This window comes from Hyperoodon ampullatus (assembly GCF_949752795.1).
Source record: "Hyperoodon ampullatus genome assembly, chromosome: 10".
NCBI lineage: Eukaryota > Metazoa > Chordata > Mammalia > Artiodactyla > Ziphiidae > Hyperoodon > Hyperoodon ampullatus.
Window position 1 is genome coordinate 17,134,155 of NC_136923.1, and position 7,767 is coordinate 17,141,921.

Consider the following 7,767-nt stretch of genomic DNA (forward strand, 5'->3'; position numbering starts at 1 on the left):
TTGATTATCTTATAGCCATAAACATTTCTTCACTATTTTTTCCTTAGAATATGCAATGCTACTGTATACTGATAAGGTAGTATTTATTGTAACATACTTAGGGAAGGTTGGGAATGGTGCCACATCAGAGAGGCAACCATACCTGGGAGACTACTTTTCTTTCTTTTTAGGGAAGAAGTAAAAAGGCTAAAAACATGGGCTCAAAATCAGACTAAGATCTTTTACCCTGTAATACGTTTGCTTAAGGTCCCAACTAGCAGTGTATTTAAATTTGAACCTTTATGCTGTTCAGTTGCAAAATAGTCTTACAATATCCATATTCCCAATACCCATAATGAGTTGCCGTTGAGAATTGAGACAGTTTCACTGACTCGAGTAATCAGATATTAGAGCTTTTCAAGTGCGTCCTCATGATCCTCTCATAAAAGGGATTCAGTGGCACCTGCTTAGTGTCTGTGGCATTTTGGTTTCTGCATTCTCTGACAATGAGAACCCCGCTTTCATGGCCTTTGAAGTATTTGCGTATTTGCTCACTCTCTGTGTGTGTAACCAAGGTAGAATTGCCACCATCACCTGCTAAAACCCCACCACCTCTCCTTTCACTGTCCACGTCCCTGTGCCTTGTACTGAGCACTGTGCCCCCAAACACCACCTCACGGCACTCGCCCCCTGCACAGATGCCTTCGTCACCCAGAATAGGCCCAGCCAAGCCGCTTTCCCATGTGGATGACAGCTTCACTCTGCTCGGGTTCAGATACCCCTGTGATAGACCATCTTCCACATGGATGCCCTCTGAACCCCTCCTGGGCTGTAACTCCCCACACTAGGTAGCCCTCCCTACCCTGCTAGGACTCCGACACACTAGGCCAGACTTCCTTCTCCAGCCCATCCCAGACTTGCTCATGAAGACCCCACCTTATCTTTGTTATCTGATCTCTGGTCACCCTGGTACTTCCCGTCCCCTGAACCCCTCCTGGACACTTAACCTTGCTCACTTCCGCCTAATGACTTTAGGCCCGAATTGTCTGAGGAGGGAATACCATGCTAAATTTAGTCATAAGGAAAGTTAGGCTTATCGGCTCTTCTTGGGAACAAAATAAAAGGGCCTTTGTATCTTGAATTCTAGAATATACCATCTTCTACTTGCTTAAGTCTCCCAAGTATTGTCCACGTTTTGAAGTCTCCTTTGTCTCTGAGGATGTTAGTATAAGACAGAATTTACAAAAGTGAATACAAGATAATACACAGAGTTCATTTCCACAAATACATGTATATACCACTCTCAAAGAATCCCAGATTTTTGAAAATTAATGTACGTTTCCATGATGTATTAGATGTATTAGAAAGAGCTGCAGGATAGAATTACAAGGTTGACTTAACAGGAACTGATATTTGAGATTTGCTAGCTGATTTATCTGAGAAATGGTTTATCTCAAAGCACTTTTCACTTTGTCAAACACCCTAAGATCTAAAGATTATGTGAATAATAAACACCTTGCTCACCATGTCCCTAGAATAAGCTTTTGAAAATGAAGCTCTTTAGAACTTAACTGGACAGTGTTCTCCTGGGTGCTATAAGGAAGGACTTTTAAGACATTTCAATATGCTTGTTTTGGGACATAAAGATCATGACTGAGTGAAGGAGGGTGACTCCCAAGAAGAAGCTGAAATCACTGTGTGTCAGGTAAAATGAACAGTGCCCTTTAGGCAGTAATACAGAAAAAGTCAAACCATTCTTAACATGTCCTCCTGAGGTAAGAAGCAAATATAAGTAAAAATATTGTCTTCTCCCTCTCCCAACTTCTTCTGAGAACAGCGTTTTAAACTCAGCCATATTTCTATGAAATTTTCATTTGTAGCTAAGGCTGTTCAGTCCAGATATAGGAACTGTCAATATCCAGGATTTTAGTGAATTACATACTTCATCTCCTGGGTAGAAGAGAAACCATTTGCAAACCCTGTTCATTACATTACATAATTCCACATGAAATACCTAGAATAATTCTCTTTTTATTACTCAGAACTCATTAAGGAAGACAGGTGCATTAAAACAATATGCATACAGTGAGTGGTATGGTTTTCACCTTAAAATAAGTAGACACCTACTTGAAACCTTTTATACCATTGGTTTTGCATCCCCATTGGCTCTGCATCCCCATTGGCTCACAGATATAAGTTAGGCTCTTAATCACTTTCACTCACATACAAAACCCCCCAAAAAACTCTATTTGAATATTTCCTGACTTTTTTTGGAAACATAATTCCAGTGCTTTAATGTAAGTTTTCAGCAGCTTTGCTATATTTTATTTTGGCTCAAAAGAAGAAGATGGAGATTTTTCACATTCTCATATAAATATGATATCATAAGAAACAGTCCATAGGATTTATTAGAACTGCATAGGTGATACCTTTTCTAAATAATTTACAGTTGAAAAATGAACTGAATATCTGGGAGAACTGATCATTTTTAAAGACATTTCACTGCAAGTAGACAAGTGGCTATAATTCTCAGTAGTTGCATTTAGTCTGAGAACAGGATTCTGTCTTTGGAGACTCAGCTACATATGTCTCGAAACGCCAAAGATCATGCATGAAAGCTTTTTTGAGGGTGGTCTTTCAGATATTGGTATTTAATTCGAATCTTTAATTTCATTGAGACATATGATGCTGTGAATATTGCAAAATCTTACACAGATAAGAGTAATTCAGAAAATATCACTTTTTGTTGTCAAGAGCTCAGGTTGGAGATCACGTACCCTAAGATTCTTAGAAATGCTACTTACCAGCTGGATGACCCTTGGGCTTTTGACTTGAGCATAAACTAACCTTCAACTTGTTTGACTGTAATTAACAAACAAACAAAGTATATTTATATGTTTATAATATAAAAGTAATATATATATCTATTTATAGACACAGGTAGATATATATAGCCTGGACATAAACATAAATATAGACATATAAATATAGATATATCTTGCCTCTTAAAAGTGGTTAAGTTGTAATGCACTGTAAAGAATTTACCATAATGGATAGAAAATATAAAGCAATTTCTCAATAAAGTGTAGGTCTTATAAGTGATGGGGCAGAAGGCAGAGTTAGTTTGCCCAATCAGGGGTTAAAATAGAAGGAAAATGATCCTCTGTATTAAAGAAACATTTTCTACTAATCATGGCCAATTTAGCAATTTATATTAAGATACTCTTTTTCAAATGTGACTTTGGTATGAAGCTGTACTGTCCTTCAGTGGAAGGAGAGAATATCTCCCAGGCTGGCACAGGGAAAAGCAAGGTGTATATACAAGTTGAAAAGATGTAATGATTTTCTTTGTATAGTATGGATACCTTTTGGTGCTGAGGTAATATTCTGAGAATTTTGCTTATTGCTTCAAGCTAAAATGAAAGGTAGATTTCATAGATAGAACTCACTGGCTCTGCTGATGACATCTGAGCACATTGGTGCAGGAATTGTTACAGAGCTGATTGTTGCTAGAATCAATACTATTTATCATAGGGTTTAATCCCATAGAAATCATTAACTAGGGTGCCAAGCAATTAGAGTGAAAAAGCACAATATATAAAGAAGTCTCCAGAGCAAGACAGAGCTACTGTTTGTTTTGATTATTGATCCCTTTGAGCTTAACCTCCTGATCCAGCCTCCAGTCAGTTAGTCATCTGAGCAGAGCCAAATGGAAATCCATTATGTTTATTTCATTTGGTTTCAAGATGTAGACCAAGTCAACCATACAGTCAAGTTTACTGTTATGTGGACACTCATGGATTGGAACCGGAAATCCATCAAAAAAATAAAGAAAGCAGTTCCTAGGCTAGCTCAAAATCCTTCTCTGGGGATTCATGATCTCTTTGGTTCTGCCTCCCAGGCCTCTGAATCCAAAGCCTAAACTCTCCCCTATGCTGTACTGCTTCTACAGATGTTAATGACCAACATGATTAAGTTTGATTTTTCTGAACGCCAGACTTCAATAGTGAGATCCACATACCTGTGCTCTCTCCGTGTGCATGCTGTTAGGCATGGAGAAAAACTGAAGGTGAACTCTTGATCTCCCCAGTCTCTGAACATGGAGGAAGTGCCACCACCACTCATATCCTTATAATACCCTCTACTTCCATCCCACGTATTCACTTCACCACCAAATAATCTTGATTATTTTACTTTCTGAATGTATATCAAATCTGTCTGTTTTTCCATGTTCGCTACCATTATTTATGTCAAGCCACCATCACGTCTGGCATGAAATATTAATAACTACAAGGGTTGGTTGTTTCCCCCTGTTTTTCTTCTCCAATCTGGTCTCCACACTGTGGCCCAAGAGATCTTTTTAAAAATGGAACCTGCTCATGACACATCTAATTTGTAAGTCTTCAGATCTTCTGTTCTTAAATTTTCAACAAGGTCACGAATACTGTAACCTCTTTGTCCTTCCCCCACCTCGCCCACCCTGGCCATGTAGCACCTTCTTTCTCTGCTACACAAAGTAGTTTCCCAAGTTAAGGCCTTCTCATGCTCTTCTTCTTGCCATATTATTCCCCAGTTCAAATCTGACCCACTCATATCTCCTCTTCTGGAAGCCTGTAATTTCCCTCATATTACATGTGTCATGAGGACAAGAGTTACATTTTGTTCGTCTGTAGCCCTGGTACCCAGCCTAGTACCTGGTACAGGTGCTTAATGATTTGCGTAAAGGAGAGAGAAAGAAAAGAGAAGATGATAGATATTTTTAGACCATTCGCTTCAAATTTAGGGAGCTTTTTATGAGGGACACGATTTGTTTCTCAAAGGACCAAATGGAGAAAAGCGATTAAATTTAAACTGGAGTAATTTACACATGAAGAATTTAGCCAACAGAGACAGGAGGAAAATCTGTCAAAGATCTGACTAAGACATTCCCCTGGATATCTGTATTAGTGCTGCTTTAGAACATCTTGAAACCCAATGATTATATAAAAACATATGGTGATGATAAATTCTTATGCATTCATTATTATGTCATATAGTTACGTACGAGACAACTTTCAAATTATTGTTGACATTTTCATCTCGTTGAATCGTTGAGATGGCCGTGTCCCAAATCTAAGAATCCTCATCCGCTGTCAACACTCCAGCTCTCTAAAGGTACAGAGAATGCCCTGGAATTAGGTGCACTCCTGTTAATGGTGGAGTTTCCCTCTTAGATTCCTTTCTGATCTTTGACACAGTTGGACAAGTCTGGATGATTTGAGAGCCTCAAGAATTCACAGAAACTTGGAATAATTTTTCCATGGTAAAAAGCCACCATTACTGGAATGAGCATAAACAAACTTGTCAACTCTTTTCTTTAATCAAAAAGAATCCTTAGTATGTCTCCCATTTCCCCTCCTCTCTCCTGATAAGGTGGGGTCTGACTGGACAAAGGAGAAGTTCTGGTTCCTAATACGTTTTGCTTTCTGCAACCAAAGGTGATGATCAATTGGAAAGGTTTGGGAGGTCCCCTACTAGGCCAGTTATTAACGTCTGATTGCTAAGTTCATGGGTGGGTTGAAAGGAATAGTGTGGGTAACGAAGGGGAGGGTTTACTTGTTTCAATGAAGTGACTACCTATACAAAAGTGTTTTTATATTTTGACAACCAGTATAGATAGTGTTACCAGCAAAATATCACTTCTGACCCAGGCTATCCCTAGTAATTATTTGATATAAAAAATTGTATTGGTAAAACTACTGATATATGTTTGGGAAATTTTAGCTAAAAAAAATTTTTTTCCTAGTGATAAATGGATAGTATCCTTTAGCTCAAGGGTTCCTAAAGCATCACCTTGGAACTCTTGGAATGTGTTGGAAATGCAAATTTTCCTTTTCCAACTCTGACAAACTTGGGCAGGGCCCAGCAATTTGTGTTTCAACAGAGTCCTCTGGATGAGTTAAAACACCCTCATGGTTTGAGAATCACTGTGTTAGGTCGAACACAGTCCACACTGTCAGAATATGGTCATCTCTGGCCATTTTAAGCAGCTTGGTTGAGGACCTATGTTAATGCAGACAGGTGTTTGTGAGATACCCAGCTTCTGGACAATGAGAGTGCTCAGTCACTAGCTAAGAGACTTATTCTTGAGCATCTATCTCCCGGCAGGCAATTCAAATGCAGGTCTCCAGAAAATTACAAATTACTATATGTCATAGACATTCATAGTCACTGCCAGTTGTCAAAATCATAAAATTTAAACCTGTGAATGTCTGTGGTCTACTGTATTGACTGTAAAAGTGTTAAATTTAGAATGGTGAAAATGGATTTTTTTTTTTTTTTTTTTTTTTGCGGTACGCGGGCCTCTCACTGTTGTGGCCTCTCCCGTTGCGGAGCACAGGCTGCAGACACGCAGGCTCAGCGGCCATGGCTCACGGGCCCAGCTGCTCCGCGGCATGTGGGATCCTCCCGGACCGGGGCACGAACCCGTGTCCCCTGCATCGGCAGGCGGACTCTCAATCACTGCGCCACCAGGGAAGCCCTGAAAATGGATTTTTAAAGGTATAATAATTAATGGGATCTGGGATTACATTCATAATTTTTGAATTTTTTAAAGTAGGTAAAATGGTACTGCTATATTTAAAGGCATTTTAGAAATGAGATGATTATTCTACCTGGGAAGGACATATCTATTAAAGAAAAAACAAAACAAAACAGAAAAACCTCAGGGGCATTATATTACCCTGACAAAGTGCTTACTTGAAAAATTATACTTAGAGGGTAAAGATTAGATTCCAAATCCTTTTCAAAGAAAAAAATACAGTGTTTCAGGTCACTTTTGAATTCATTGAGAGTTCAATCATCTCCCTATTCAGTAAGGGGTCCACGAGTCAAACATCACCACATGCAGCAGAGAAACGTTCAGAGTATTTGGTGGTGATCCTTGCTCAAGCTCAAACTTTGTTTTGACATATTCTTATTACATATTCATTTCTCTTCTTGAAAGGTATATTCTAATTATATTTCATCCACTCTTTAGTTTGTGTATAGAAATTATAGTTTAGCAATAGAGATAGAAGGTTCAAGGCTAGAGATCCAAACCTTTAATAGTTCACAAAAAAACAAACATTGACAAAGTACTGGATAAATATTCTCATCTCAAGGTATTAATCGCAGTTCCAATTACACAATGGGTATGAGAACTCTTGAGTATTTATTTAAAGGGCCTTTGTTCCTTTACGTGATTTTCTTTTCAGTTATAAATATGTTCACCTCCACTGCTTTACGGTGAGGTGACTTTCTCTCTCCATGCTTCTGTCCATAGAATGCCTTCTGAAGGGGAACAGAGGGCACTGCCTTCTCCACTTGTGCACAGATTCCATCTTTGCTTGTAACTAAAGTCTCGATTTCAGTCCTGACTGTAGCCATTGCTGCATTCAGCCTAGGGCGTTGGTTCTGTCTGTTGTCTGCCCGGAGCCTTACTATCTGTAGAAAATCACCCCTTCCTCCTTCCATGTGTTTTGCTAGTGCCATCACTCTAGGGCCTGGCCCACCCCTGTGGTGGTGTAGATTGGACAAGGGTGAGATATGGCCTGAGCTCCTCGCTCCAAGCCTTGGCCCCATGGGCCTAGAGGGGGAGCAGCCTTTTCATCCTGTGCTTCCTTGTAATTATCTGCCCCATAGAAGGGGCCTTTCTTATTATTTCTACGAAGGAGCTGGCAGGGCCTTGCTCCCTATTAAAGCAACAAGACAAAAATGAAAACGTTAAGCCTTTAATCACTTTCTGCGATGGTAGCAGTAGGAATCTAA